We start from the raw sequence: 17,098 nt of genomic DNA on the forward strand, positions 1-17,098 counted from the left end.
ACTCGCATATTTATGGTCAATTGAAGTGTTTCAACACTTCGCCATAAGAATGATTGTTTCAAACATGCATTAATCTCATCCACGAAAGTAGAGCGAGGTATAACCGGTAAGGTCTGCCGAAAGTCACCAGACAAAAGTAAGATAGCACCACCGAAAAGTTTATTATTGCTGTTTAAATCTTGCATAGTTCTGTTTAATGCTTCAAGTGAATATTTGTGTGCCATTGTGCACTCATCCCAAATTATTATAGAACTCTTCCGCAATACTGCAGCTATTCCATTATTCTTTTTGATGTTACACATTGCATCTGGTTTATTACCAACTTCCAATGGCAGCTTAAATGTTGAATGTGCTGTTCGCCCACCATCCAGTAAAGTAGCCGCAATGCCTGACGATGCTACTGCTAATGCGATTTTTTGTTGCGACCGTATTTTGGCAAGAATCAACGATATTAAAAATGTCTTACCGGTTCCACCGGGTGCATCCAAGAAAAAAAAAACCGCCTTGTTCAGCAGCAACAGCCAGCATAATCCGATCATAAATAATTTTTTGTTCTGCTGTCAGTAATGGTTCACTGTTCATGATAATTGTTGCTAAACTTCCATGGTCATATTGATTTTCTCGTTGTAAATCGGTATTGACTAAGTCGGTGGCTGGACGATTAGGTGATGGCATACCATAATGATTAAGTGGTAAATTTGAAATAAGAACACATAAATCCTCGATCAAGACCAATGCTTCATTGTACATCTCTGGTGTATAATCTATGTTTTGGCATTGATTTGTTTGTCTAATTCGGTGCAAGATGTCTTCTGTCATACAATTTTTATATTTTTCCCACAAAGTTTGTGCTTGCGAGGGATAACATGTCGTCAAAATAATTGCAAACAACTGACGAATGTTATTCGGTGTTTATGTTAACGCAGCATCAGCAAGCGTTAAGTCCCAATGGTTATCGTCTTCTAGCAATTGCAGTTCACGACATGCATCCTGGTATGTATTGAATACTCGACCATTAACTGTTCGTAAAAATTCAAAAGACGTTGGTCCGGGAACATTCACCAATAACAAACGTAAATAGAAGCACTCACGTTGCTTTGGATGTACCGTGTAAAGTCTTTCCAATGTCTTAGCTTTGAATATGCCTGTAATGAAAGGATGTGGTTTTCCTTGTTTCCGTGGCTCCCATTTTTTACTGGATTTGTTCCATGTGAAATAACGTGGAACATCACCAAACACCAATGTCATCGCGAATTGGCCAAAAACATCAGGTTTTTGACACAATGTAAAAAATTCAGTTAGAGTCGTTTTCGGAGCTTTGAACGCTCTTTGGAGAACATTTTCTTCAGTGAAGTATACACGTTGACCGTTTTCAAGATGTATTGCCAGATGTTGGACAGCAGGATCTCTTTCGTGGATGGGAAAGCTGAGAATATGCCAAATAGCTTCATTGCTGCTAATGTATCTGCCCATTTGGTATCGTGCTATTTCATCATTTTTATTTATGTTTTGTACTTCAAATATGGCCAAATCACTGCCTTTGTTTACATATTTACAAATATACTTAATTGATTTAACAGAACTGCAAAGCTCAACATTGATATGAGCTTTGTACGTTTTTGAAAGTAGTGGTGAGTATGGTACCACCCACTGATTATCAAACTCAACTTGATTTGGAAAGTTCGGCAGTCGCATTGTAAATGTGTGGCCACCATTCTCAGTACTTCTGCGGCGATATATTGGATAACCATCAATATCCGTGATCGTGTCATTCGTATGCGGCTTTGGGAAGTTTTTTTTACATTTTCCATTTTCCATGCACGGTGACGTCATGTTGAAAGCTCCGCATGGCCCATGGATCATGTGTTTGGTGACAATATCAAATAATTCTTGATCAATTAATGGGTCTGAAATTTCGGCTGAAATTATTTGATCGATTTCTTCAGGACGGATTCTATCTTTAAGACAAACCAAAATGTGGGCATGAGGCAAACCTCGCTTTTGCCACTCTATCGTATACAGCTAACAACGTGTGATACCAAAAATTGAATATTTAACAATAAAATACATCTGAATGTAATAAATAAATCCGGTTGGCCGTAATGACGTACGTAAGTCATCGCATCTTGTATGTATTCCTGCATGTTCCGTGGACTGCCGATGTAGCTTGAAGGTAAAATGAAAGCATTACCGATGTCATTGGGATTTAAATTTCCATCGATGTTTCCAGCAACAGCATCTCGTAAGTGAATATATTCTTCCGATCGTAGTTTTGCCTGGTTGAATCGAAGGAATCGCAAGCGTTCGCTTTCGACCTTAGCATACATATCAACAATGTATTGATAGAACAGCTGACGATATCGAAGGATATAATTGTCTTGATGTTGCCTAACCATTATTCGGTGTGCGTAGTATTTCATTGAGCTAACTTTATTATTTCTGTAATCACCTAAAAAAATAAAAAATAAAATGCAATACTATACTAATACTATGCTAATACTAACAATGGATATTGTAGTGCGTCATATGAACGGTGTAGATCCGAAATCGTACTGACAGTGTTGTCTCGCCGTGTAATTTTTATAGATCTTTTGTCAACTGGATCACCTACCATGATAACAGCAACCTCATCAACAGTTGGAGCGTTGAATCTACCAGCATGTTCACCTAATGGTACTTTGTCGGCTTTTATGACGATTTGATAATTGTCATTTTGCAGTCGTGGCGAAACTCTTTTGATCAATTGAATTAGTTGATTGTGATCTTCTAAAAAATTTTCCAATAATATCATAATTGCTCTTTCCTCTGCTTGTTCAATAAAATTATACAGGCACCGAGTCGTCACGCGCTCTTCACAATCGCCCATAAAATAAATTTGAAGACATTTCGGATTGTTATCAGGCATTGGCATCAGTGATCCGATTTTATGGTACACCTGGCCTTGAATTTTGAATGTAGTTTCAAAATTACGTCCATCGGATGCACGATCGCAAATTTTAGTTGCCCCAAATGACGTCATTTGGAAGCAAGAATTAAATTTGCGTATCTTACGCAAAAATAATTTGGAATCATCTGAATTGCCAGTAAGAAGGGATAATAAAGGCTCCGGCGGAGCGGGTAGAGGTGACAGCACAACTTTTCCTGATGCGCAGCACATGCCGGCTGCTTCATTCCGAAATTTCAATGCCTGACAATATTGACATACTTTATCCATTCCACCGATAGCAATTTTTGAATGCGCTGAGTAGTTAATATCTGGTGCATATTAAAAGGCAAGCCGAACGAATGATGCACGTGTTAATGAGCGGCTGATCCGTTGCCTTTGTCGATCTAGTACTCGTACTGTAGCTATGTTTCGTTCTCGTGCCACTCTTGTTCTCGTAATATTCTGTTGCAGACGTTCGTCACGCTGTTCTTGAGATTCTTGTGAATTATTTGTAGTAATATTATTTGACTGAAAATAATAATTTAATCGTTTAAATATGAGAAAAGAAAAATTGAAAATCATTCTAATTAACTTTTATAATTATGTGATAATACTGACATGTACCTACATATTTAAATTATAGATTTTAAATAATAATTTCAATAAGAATTGAAATACTAATTTAATCGTTTAAATATGTATAAGAAAAAAAATCTGAAAAACTTGTTATCATAGCACATTGAAATAATAAGTGCTAAATATTTTTTAATAGAGGTTAAATAAAAACAATAAAAAAAATATTTGTACAACTATTGAAAAAGTGTAGGAAATTGTGTATCATTTTTGCATTGACATTTTAATTAAATTTTATAATTATGTGATAATACTTACATACATATATTCAAATTAAATTATAAAGTTTTGATCAATGAAGCACAAATAAGTAAAAAACAGGATTAATTTCACTGTATTATCTTCATTATAATACGAATTCAATTTACACTTCAGTCTAAGGAATACGTGGCCGGCTATGCTAACACCAAAAATTTAAAAAGTGGAAATAATTGAATTATACAGTATTTCGTTCACTACAAAATAAATTTAATTAATTTTATAGCGTCAACAACACGTGGTAATTATGCTATTAAAATGTATCTTATATGACACGTTCGTAGATTTACCATAGCAGCGCCATCTATTGATTACTTACTCAACCCAGTCGAAAGGTATCGATATCTGTTAGAATCATTTGGAGTTAACAGATAATTGTGACTGCCAAATAATAACAGACAAATAATTAGCAATAAATTAAAATTGCGACTATAATTTGAGATTTAAACTATCCTATCTCTCAAGTTGGATCGAACTGCACATGGTGTGCGAATTTTATTATAATCGGTTAATTGGTTTAGGAGTCTATTGAAGACAAACATTGTGACACGAGATTTATATATATTAAGATTTTGTACGCCGTGCACAAGAGGGTTATGCCGCGATAATTTTCGCATTTTAGTTTATCTCCTTTTTTATAAATTGGGCATATAATCCCGGTTTTCCAATCATTAGGGATCTTTTCATCATTCCAAATCTTGTTCATGAGCACATGCATTTGTCCTACTAGGTGATCGCTACCTAATTTATATAGCTCAGATGGGACGTTGTCAATACCTGGAGCCTTATTGATCTTTCGTGCTCGTATTGCCTGTTTTACCTCTTCCATCGTTGGGGGTTCTATATTTTCGGTGTCTCCCTCATTGTGATGCATGTCAATATGATCTTCATTTTCTTGTGTCCCTAAAAGAGTTTGGAAATAGGTTTTCCAGACTGATTTTATTTCTTTTGGATCACTGGTTATTTGCCCTTCTTGATTTCTGCATAGATTTGTTCGGGGTTTATATATATATATATATATATATATATATATATATATATATATATATGTATATATATATATATGTATATATATATATATATATATATATATATATATATATATATATATATATATATATATATATATATAATAACGGATTTATTACGGCTGGCGCCGCTTCTCCGCCCCCAATTTCCATCTTTTTCTGTCATATGCAGTTGCCTCTTCTAGGTCTCTTGCCGCCATTGCTTCATCAATATCGTTGCGCCAACTTCTCCGTGGTCGTCCTCTCTTTCTTCTTTCAGGAGGGATCCATTCCAGTACTCTCCTAGGCCATCTGTACTCTGGTATTCTTTTAACATGTCCGAACCAGATTAATTGTTTTCTTTCTATGTCATCATTGATATTTCTCTCCATTTTCATTTCGTTTCTTATTTGTTCGTTTCTAACTCTCTCCAGTTTTGATCTACCGCAGCTTCGTCTCAGATAATCCATTTCTGTCGTCATAAGTTTGTTTCTATTAGCTTTGGTGACGTCCCATACTTCCGAACCGTAAAGTGTAATACTTTGGACTATACTACCGTAAATGTGTTTTTTGGTTTCTCGTCGAATTGTTTTTTTTGCCAGAGAAGAGAGTTTAAGGCACGGGTCGCTGCTCTGACCTTGTTTATTCTTTCCCTGATTTCATCTGCGCTATTTCCCTTCTTGTTGTAAATGACCCCCAAATATTTGCAGGATTGCACGCACGCCTTTAATTTTGTCGTCTTCCAAGACTAGGTCACATATTTCATCTGTTTCCACTGAGAGATATTCACATGTTGTCATATTCATGTTTAGACCTGCCACCTCATATTCTTCTTGCAGTTTTCTTACCATATAGCTAAGATCGTAGCTGTCTTCGGCAATTACTACCTGGTCATCCGCAAAGAAAAGTGTATATAGCTTGTTTTCTTCCACCGTTATTCCCATGTTTCTACATTTTTTTTTTATATATATAGTCGGGGTTTATATCCTTCTCTTAAATTGCGTAGATATCTGTACGCCTGTCTTATATTGTTGCTCTGAACATTTTCTTCCATTTTCTGTATATTCCGTTTTCGTATTTTCTTTTCTTTGTTCGGCATATTTTATCTGCCCTCCGTCTTGAATCTTGGTAACTTGCCCTTCTTTCTCTGGTTCTTCTTTCCATATATTTCTTGTGTTCTTCATTTCTTTTCTGTATGGCCTTATTACACTAGTCATTGAACCATTCCCTTTTTTTATTTTTCTTATTCTTGCCTATGATTTTTCTTGCTGCGTCAATAACTTTTGTTTTGATTTCTTCCCAATGTTCTTCGGTACCTAGTGCTGTCAGTGTTTGTGTTATTTCTCTTTCATAGTTCTGTGTGACATCTTGTTGTTTAAATTTTTGTATATCAGCTGTTCTGTTCTTTGTTCCTGTCTTTCTTTCCTGTTTCTCTGAATTCTGCATTTGTATTTTATCTGTACTAGGAGATGGTCAGATCCGCAGCATGCTCCTCTTCGGCTTTTCACATCTTGTATGCTTGTTGCCGCCCGTTTGTCTATCAAGACATGATCAATTTGGTTAGCGGTTGTTCCTCCAGGCATAATCCATGTCGCTATGTGTAAATAGGTGACGATAAAAGAAAAGCTTTCTATGATCAGTTAGGTGGTAGACTTAGAAATATTCCAACTAAGAAATGACTCATAATAGAAGGTAACTTCAACGCTAATATAGGCTAATTAGACAGAGGAAATGAACATATAGATGGAGGATACGGCATTGGAACTAGAAATAACGCAGCAGATAATATACTGGAATTAGCAGTAGCACTAGGTATGGCCACTGTTAGTAAATGCTTTTAGAAGAGAGAACGCCAACTTACCAACCAATAGAAATATTAGAAAATAAAAAAAATCGTTTTAGGTAGGAATCTAGATTTGATGTTACAAAGCAATGGGGAAATAGATGGAGATATAGTAGACTCAAATAAGGATGGATAAAATGGAAAGAAGCAAGTGATGTCTTGTGTGATAGAAAGGTTCTTACGAAACTGAAAGGTAAATTCCATAAAACGGATATAAAACCTTAATTGGACAGTTAAAAAAATAAGAACAATGAATGCATTTGAACGAAATGACAATGCTTAGATGGATGGGTGGCTTAAAAAGAAAATATTAAATTAAAAATTAAAATATTAGCAGAAGTCTAGGCGCAGCACCTCATCTATGCAAAAATGAAGAAGCATAGGTTACGATAATTAGAGCATGTTGATCGTCGACACGAGAGTCATGCAATACATAGGATTCTGGTTTTCCAGGTCCCAGAAAGTAGTAGGAGAGAAAGACCGAAAAAGAGATGACGGGAAACGAATAGGAGAAATATGTGTATGAAAGAAATTCATCTTGATATGGCGAAAGATAGAAAGATATCTCTGTATATAAGGATAAGGCGTAAAGGGATAAAGGCAAAGAGAATGATGATGAAGAATCAGTAAATATGGTGATACTTGCATATATACATAATTTTTCAAAATAAATGAATCGCTTATTTTTATTAATTATTCGCTACTCGATTTATTCAAAATATTATATAACAAATTGTTCATATTTGTTAAATCAGTAATGTTAAATCTGTCTGAGAAACAGCTAGTTAAGAACCACCTTAAGTTAATGAAACCAATAATAAAAGAAAAGAACTGATTTCAAACCGATAATTTTTATTCAGAGATAAAAAATATCCTTTGATTAATTGAATATACAGAATTATCGATATAGGTAACTAAGTGAGAAACTTGTTGAGAAACACGTTTTAGAAAAAAAAATTGTGCTAGTCTTTTTTGACATAGCTTAAGCCTTTGCTAAAGTATAGCATGGGAGTTTAACCTGCAAATAGTATACCTACATGTTCATAGTTGGAAATGACACTGTCATACTCACAGTATTTGACAACAGCAAAGTCGGAGCAAAAAAATTATAACAGTTATTAAATAAAATTCATATGTACTTAAAATAATTGAAAACCTAAACTAAATGAGTCCAAATTAATGAACGTCAAGTTTATACATCTGAAAATCTAAAACATTAATTTTACAAAAAACGATGTCTAAATACCTTATGCATCTTTCACAAAATACATGGGAACTGTACTTGAGACTTCTATAGTATATGTTAAAAAAAGGGAGGAACTCAGAAAAGTTATCAGAAAATGTTTTCGCAACTCCTATAGACATTAACTTGGTACTGATATCTCTGCTCCCCGATTTTAGCGAGCAGTCACCAAACCATTAAAACTGCTACATTCATACTTCCTATTATCCAACGATTAGCCAGTCCAGGAATATATGCATTATTATGGTACTGATATTGCTGCTGCCCCTCATAAGTAAGTAGAATATGCAAGGAAGTTTTTGGCAATTTAATAGGGTTTTTGTGTGTTACAATATAATTTCTCCGAGAAAGTAAAGAATATCTATCCGCTATCCTGATTTATTCCATAGATTAAATATTAGAATACTATAGAATAATGCTATTACCAGCAAAAAAACGGTATAATAGTAACGAGAAAACCAAATAAATGTTCATTTACAGACAAAAGAGACGATGTAAAATAGGGCATATAACGTAACAATAGACCCATATAATTTTAAAAAATTTGAGCGTTTTAGATATCGCAGATAACGTTGTCACATAAGAGACAAAAGGAAAAATTCAGGTAGCAAACTGATATATGTATAACCTCATAACACTTTTAAATCCAGAAGTGTAATACATACTACTAGAATCAGGATATATACATATATAAGACAATATAAGTAAAACTCATTTATAAATTACATCAGGATCGCTAGAAAGGTTGCCCTCAGTCAGAAGTGTTTTACGACCGGGAACTAATGCTAAGGTCAAACAGGTATATAAAAATTGCACTGTCGTACAAGAAACTAAATCTTAACGATAAAGTTATTGTTTTGCACTTCGTATTGATTTGTGATCTGATTCATAATAGAATTATATATTTCTCTAAGAATTCTTCTTTCTGCGATGCTCAATCGGCTCTTATTTTATTTTTTCATTGTTCGTGTTTTACTTACATACGTAGAATATTATTTTTCTTACTGCGGGATGTATTTTTGGATTTAATTTTTTGCTTAAAACGTAGCAATTGCCAGCTTGTATTCTGTTGTTATTCTCTTTTGTAGTGTTTTTGTTAAAAGTGCTCTTAAATCCCAAATATTTAGACCGATGAAACATTTCAAAGTTATACTGGTCTATTGAAATATTATGTCCTATTCTGTTTCTTATGATAGCCTTCTTATAATAGCCATATATTTTTTTATTATCGTTGATTTGGAGGACCCTTTTTTGCGATTTTTTATATTGAATGTATTAATGATTTTTTCTCACTAATAATTATACTCACTACTATGTTAAACTCATCGTCAAAAGTCCCTATAATATGAGGACCTTAATTATTAAACTGTGAGATTTTCTGTATTTGCTTTCCGGGCAATGCTCTCAAGCATTGCAAACTAGCTTAATGTTTTTCTTATTCCCAACATTTTTAATTAAGTATATAATAGTGAAAATTTGATGAACGGTTCATTGAATTTTTCTAATTTCACATTAATCTTTCCTAATTTCACATTTGTGGTTGCTGGATGTCAAAGAAGACACCATTTTTCATAGCAGGTGCTATGATTCCAATGGTGTAAAGTACAACCTACATATTTGTTGCCAAAATTACTTTGCTGCTGTCTCGAGTACCGTTTACTGGTATATGAATTTTGTTACGAATTTATGTTGTGTGCTGAACTCTTTTATTAAATCTTTCTATTAAATCTTTTACCGCGAATTGAAAAGCATGTTTTAACCTTTATTTGTAACATTTATCGTTATTTGTCTTATATGTATACAATCGTCCTAATATTTGCGTTATACATTGATATTTATGTGGCAATTAGCTGTAAAGTCATTAGTCTTTTCTGTCGTATCATATTTTCTTGATTTTATTTTTGTAGACAAGCGGTTTAGTTTGTGTAATATAATATCCTTAATTCGTTTCATAATATTTAGTTTTCAAAACAGCTGTTCGCTAATTCGTTCACCTTTTTTAAAGCACTTTGGGTTATGACTATTGGATTTTACTTTTTAAATAGAGTTTGGAATGGAATCTTCCTGTTTGAAATCAATGTACATTTGAAAATAAGTCGACAGTTTTCCTTGAAGTCTGACTTTACTTGTAGATTATTCCTTGTTAAATTAATTAGTTTATTGGGTAAGCCTAGTTCTTCCATAGTATTTCATAGTTTTATTCTTATGATTATATCAGTGTTTGTTTAAAATTTATAAATAACTAGTTTAATGTTTTTTTTTGTATTCCCAACATTTCTTATTAACTGCCTAATAGTGAATAATTGATCAACGATTTATTAAGTTTTTCTAATTCCACACTAATATCCACCTATTTTATAGTTCACCTATTTACTCAATCGTTCTAGGTGTATTAGAAAAAATACTGTATATCCTAATAATTAATAGATATATTGCTTATATCGCTATAGTTTATGCAGTACATTTTATTACATATTCCTTTTGTGTATGGGTATGCTTTTCAGCAAGTTGGTACTTGCTCTTACTTCTAAATTGACAGATCAGCCGTTTAACTGCCTGTACTGAACTTTCTTCTTCATTTTACAAATATTTATAAAAATTAATAAAAACCACTCTGACATACCGCTGATTGAAATGTTGGATACCCTGGCCTATACTATTCAATCAACGAAAATACTAAGATCACACGGGGAGAATATTATGGGTTATTTCTGGTTTCGTCATAATTTACACTGAAATTACTAACAAGAGAGTGCTCTCACTTTCACATGTTGAAATTGATATATAGTACCAACAGATGCTAGTCATATTATACCATCAGTACTAATAAAATAGAAACTATCAAATTAATGTCAATTTCATTTAATCAAACGTACTAACCTTAGACATGGTCATTTAAGGAAACACACCTCAAAAATGTTGACAATAAATTAAAAATATCTTAAGCGTTATAAAAGTACCAGAGCAGCAAAGCTCACAGCATGAGAATATTGCCTCGTACTTCTATATAGCAATTTGTTCTCACAATTTTATAGTTTTTGAAAAAATGAACTCCGATTCGAAGATTAAAACGTCAAACAAAATGTAAAAACCTATTCATATTTTGAGATATAAAATCTTCAATTTAGATATTGAACATTCTTAATAAATGTATAATCTAATATTTAAGCCTTTTTAAGTTTTACAGACTTGGAAAACACTGAACAGACAAATATTTATTTTTTAATGTACTAGGTTCTAAAAAAAGTGTACTCAAAACGAATAAACATTATCTACCAAGTGTTTTATTCCAGTTTCATATGAAAGCACCAGATATTAGATATTATAAATTTCATAGGTACAAATTTGAGATAAAAACCAAATGATAGAGCATATAGTGAAATATAAATATCTTAGAATAGCTGTATCGAGCGAGGATAAGGTTATTGATGAGAAAAAAAAGACCTATCGCTGAGGAAGTGAGAAAGTAATTGGCAAACGCAAAGAGCACTTTAATTATATTAAATGAAATATGCATTACAATCTATTATGATACACATATATTCGTACCGCAGAAACAAGACAATAAACACGTTAAGAGAATCTTAATAATAACCAAAATTTAACTTTTAATACACAGAAGAAATAATGATATACAGAAGATATATAAATTAAAAAACTTTATCCACTTATTGTACGCAAGAGAGATACCTCTAGAACAACTCAAAACGATCGAAAATATATACCAAAACAACACAATAAAAGTAAAAGTAGACGAAAAACTAACCGACCCTATTGAAACTGACAGTGGGATAAGGCAGGGATATTCCCTGAGTCCTTTATTGTTCAACCTGATTATGGATGAAATAATAAAAAAGTAAGAACTTAAAAAGGATACCAAATGGAAGAAAAACAAATTAAAATAATCTGCAATACTACTCTTTCAAAGTGAAGATGATTTACAACGTATCCTGCACCAATTTCATATAAAATTTAACATGTTAATTTCCCCAAAAGAGACAAAATGCATGGTTACAACAGCAAATTTACTAATATGTTAATTGGAGCTGGAAGGTCAGATAATAGAACAAGTGATGGAATTTAAATATCTAGGCATCACATTATCTAGCTACGGAAAGCTCGAAACTGAAGTGGAAGATCCAGTGAATAGAGCAAACAGAGCCCCAGGCTGCCTAAATGAAACAATACGAAGAAATAAAAATAGCGGGAAAGAAATGAAAGGCAGAATTTACAAAACAGTCATCAGACCAATAATGACATACGCGGCAGAAATAAGACCTGACACAGAGAGGACAAAAAGGGTGTTAGAAACAGCAGAGATGAAAACACTTAGAAAAATTGATGGTAAGACACTATGGGAGAGTGCTAGAGAGCTAGAAGTACAGATATACGACGTAGATGCAAGGTAAAGAATATTAAGAACTGGTTAAGAAATAGAAGAGTAGAATGAAATAATCATATATGCCGAATGACAACAAATAGAGTAGTAAAGACGGCAAGAGACGGTTAACCCATAGGAAAATGATCAGTAGGAAGACCACGAAAACGATGGAACGGCAACTTACTGGAGGCACATTGAAAAACAGACAGAGTCATGTCTATATAAAAAGAAGAAGAAGAAGCTACACAGGATAATCATTAAAATAGCTGCAAGAAAGATAAAATAAATCAATCATATTAATGTAGAATAGCAGAGGACAGAGTGTTTAGAGAAAATAATGAATCAGTCATATTAATATAGAATAGCAGAGGACAGAGGATTTGTCATAGCTTTGGACAAGTGCCCAATTGAAAAAATAACACAGGTCGTTAAAAAAAAGACGGAACTCTAGAAAGAAAATAGAATAGATTTAAAAAAAATAAAAGCATAAACATGTCTTTTCCTACTTTTTTATTATTGAAAATACGTAAATGGAACATTGAATTAAAATGTTACCTTTGATATCTATGATAAACCTATGACCTAAACAGTGGCGCCGATGTATGTAGTTGAAATTGTTTACACTTATTTTAACTGTTTATTTTTTTATTATCTATAGATGAGTTGCGACCGATATCACAAACTTATTTATTTTCCACAAAGGGGCCCTTTAATACCTAAAATTATTACTATACAAATCTGATTCGAAATATCGTCAAAAAGTAATACACGGCATGTAAAATTTAAATTTTTAATAAAAAGTAAAAGATTGGGCATTACTTCTGTGGTTCAAAGAACGAGCCTTTACGAAGATTGAAGTACTAATAAGGCCACCGCAATCGGGCATACCCCGGGTAATGATTAATTAATTAATCGGCTAATTCTTCAGTCATCTCTTTAATATGATTTAATCAAATTGGTCCTTTTTAGGACCAACTATTCTAATAACATATGTCTATAACTGTTAAGGGTATTTCTAAAGATCAAGAAACTTTACTTTACTTAAACTTATCAGACATATGAGCTAAACACGAATCTGACTTATTTCTAGTGCAGGAAACACATATACGGCCTAACCTAGGGTATTTGGTATACAGCTGATCGTTAAAACCACATTATAGATATAGACATGCTATTTCTGTCGAAAAAGAAGCAAAGAATAACTCTAAGAAGAGAGTTATTCTTATATTGTAGAGTAAGAAAGGACAAAACCAGTCAGCAGAGAACCTTTTAACAATGTTGAGCTTGAATCCACCATCTACATATTTAATGAAACATAATACAACTACCGACATTGAGGATCTGAGCACAAAGCTTATTACGAAATCTGGACCAAAAACACTACAATGGCTGATCCGGATGATGAACAACTGTATTCAAATTATGGAGATACCCAAAGTCTAGAGACAAGCCAAAGTTGTTAACTTGCTTAAACCTGGCAAAAACTCCAACGACTACAAAAACTATCGGCCAATATCTTTATTTTGTTAGCTATTCAAAATACTTTTGCACAAGATCGTTAATATGATATCACCGATATTAGAAGAAAAACTTAAATTAAACGGCAAAAGTGGCTATAGATAGGGAAGATTATGTACATCACAAATACTAAATCAAAGACCAGTACGAAAAATATCGGGTATCAGGGGTGGTATTTTTCACTCCAAATGCCGCTTACGACACCTTAAATTACAGAATATTTCTCCAAAAACTATATGATATCCCCTTATATAACAAACTCACTTATATTGTCTCCGTATAACATCACATAATGGTAAGAATAGCAGTTGAAAAACAGTCTCGCTTGGGGTAGCATAAAGGCACCTACACTGTATAACATATTTATTTTGAGATAACCTTCTATCGAGATATCATATTTAGTACACAAATAAGAGCAGAACTAAAATAATAAAAAAGCTTTATATAAGATATTGCAGAAGATTGGATAAAATAAAAGTAGTTTTTATTAATCGGATGCTTACATAAAACGTACAAAGACATACTGACGTAAACAAAATATATTACGAAATTTCTGTAATTAAAAAAAAAACATCGAGTTCAGCATTGAACTAATAAAATTATATTAAATAAAAAAACAACATTATTTTTAAAAATGCAGAAAAAATAAAATTTTCTATGCAAGCAAACATTCCATTAAATAATAAGCCCAAATCCTTTTGTATCTATATACCTGTTTTTTAAAGAACCAGTTACCTTTTAGTACGTAGTTATACCAGGTAATACGATATCCTCTGTTACACAGTGTAATGCGGATCACATTACACTGTCTGCAAACAGTAGATAAAAATAAGGAGCCCATATAAACCGTTCACGGTATATGTTGAAAATATACGGTATAATCGCACAGTTGCCAAACTCTCAGAGCTTACTTAAACCGTTAAACGTATGGTTGAAATATACAATGAAGAAGATCTCAACGACCCCTATAATATATACACGTGAACTAAACGATACACATTTATGATACAGGGGTTTTTAGGGGCTCCAAAAAATTTTTACAAGTTATTAAACTCTACATGTTGATGAATCGACAGAACCAATATTATGGAATGGTCAAGTGAGCTCCGTATATCGGTATCCACTTGACCACGGAGCTCAATTGAACCTGCATTTTAACATGGGCGGAGTCCACTTTATGCCGTAGATATATATATATATATATATATATATATATATATATATATATATATATATATATATATATATATATATATATATATATATATATATATTGTTATGATGTATTGTTTGTTTGAATGATGAGCAATGAGTGTTTTTTTAATAATATAGGGTTTTTATCGCGGTTCTCAAAGAATTAGTTTGTAAGTACTTTTTTTAAATTATCTTTATTATATCTATTATGAAACACACATATATATCTAACATAACCAATGTAAATTTAAAATAAACTATCTTTAAATTGAAATTCTTATGAAACTAATTAAATTCTATAGACAATGTAAAATTTAAACAAGCTATCTACAAAATTGAAATTGTTATGACACTAACTAAATTATATTAACAAAATTTTGTACCTTTCTGTCACTGAATGCCTAAATGAACTGTTTTCCACTATATAGATTATAATCACCACTCAAATGTCTTCTTCTCAGCTTCGGTTATCCTTGTTTTTGTGAAATTACTTTTTCCAATTATCAGCTTCCACCAATTTAAGATATTTTTCTTCACAGCATTTATAAACCACCAAGCAGACCAGCAAACAGCATTTATTTTTATTCTTCTTTTCAATATATCAATATCCAATCACCAAAAATATTATTTAATTTTAATATTCAATTAATACTTCTTCCATTATCATCATTTATACATAACATAATTTTTAATCTTCAATAATATTTTCTTTATACTGTTTCTTAATCTTGATTTAACTCACTATATTGAACAATTGTAACTGATTGACTGCCTCTAACTAATTTTCATACTAAAACTGGCCATTATAGTAACTGTAACTCATAACTGATTGACTAACTGAATGGACCTTCTTACTAAACTGCCATCTTGAATCCAAATCACGGGTATTTATATCTTTTTTTCATGTTCCAGAACCATCTGGTAAGAAATCATGTTCGATTTGTTCTATATGGATGTTCTCGAAAAAAGTATATGTTCGATCCACAGACATAACCATTATTTCGAGAATGTTCTACCGTAAACAAAGGTCAAATTCTCTATTCTGGAGAATTATTTAATTTTCTATTGATAATTTTGTTGACATTTAGGCTTTTCAGATCAGAATATACACTTAAATCAGTAACTTAACATTCTAATTTAATAAAATACACATTTTAAACAACCTATTATTATAACCCCACTTTATATTCGTAATCATTACTTAAACTGTCACTTCGAGAGTATGTATATCTGGTTGCCTAATCACATGGCTTACTTAAATATATCTACAATATTATAATTATTAAAATACAACTTTTTACAATTATTATATGCTAATTTCTTAAAAATGCCCTCACATAAATAATTTTTATTAAATTCTCTAGTATATAACTTCTTAAAATAACCAAATACTTTTGATATCTAATATTATCTAGTATATAACTTATAAATTATTTTCTTTAAACACCAATCATTTCAATATATATATATATATATATATATATATATATATATATATATATATATATATATATATATATATATATATATATATATATATATATATATATATATATATATATATATCTACGGCATTAAGTGAACTCCGCCCATGTTAAAATTCAGGTTCAATGGTTCAATTCAGGTTGAGCTCCGTGGTCAAGTGGATACCTATGTACGGAGCTCACTTGACAATTCCGTAATATTGGTTCAGTCGATTCATCAACATGTAGAGTTTAATAATTTATAAAAATTTTTTGGAGCCCGTAAATACCCCTGTATCATAAATGTATATCGCTTAGTTCACGTGTATATATTATAGGGGTCGTTCAGATCTTCTTCATTGTATATTTGAACCATACGTTTATCGGTTTAAGTAAGCTCTGAGAGTTTGGCAACTGTGCGATTATACCGTATATTTTCAACATATACCCTGAACGGTTTATATGGGCTCCTTATTTTTATCTACTGTTTGTAGACAGTGGAATGTCATACGCATTACACTGTGTAACAGAGGATATCATATTACCTGGTATAACTAAGTACTAAAATGTAACTGGTTCTTTAAAAAACAGGTATGTAGATACAAAAGGATTTTGAGCTTATTATTGAATGG

The 17,098-nt window shown here is 32.1% G+C and overlaps 1 protein-coding gene across 1 annotated transcript in view; it reads right to left on the reverse strand.

Moving 5' to 3' along the window:
• The window catches only part of LOC140435641 (uncharacterized), a 235,183-nt gene that overhangs the window by 45,758 nt on the left and 172,327 nt on the right, over nt 1–17,098 (reverse strand). The gene's annotated exons all lie outside the window — the stretch shown is intronic.

This window comes from Diabrotica undecimpunctata, chromosome 3 (assembly GCF_040954645.1).
Source record: "Diabrotica undecimpunctata isolate CICGRU chromosome 3, icDiaUnde3, whole genome shotgun sequence".
In the NCBI taxonomy this organism is placed as follows: Eukaryota; Metazoa; Arthropoda; class Insecta; order Coleoptera; family Chrysomelidae; genus Diabrotica; species Diabrotica undecimpunctata.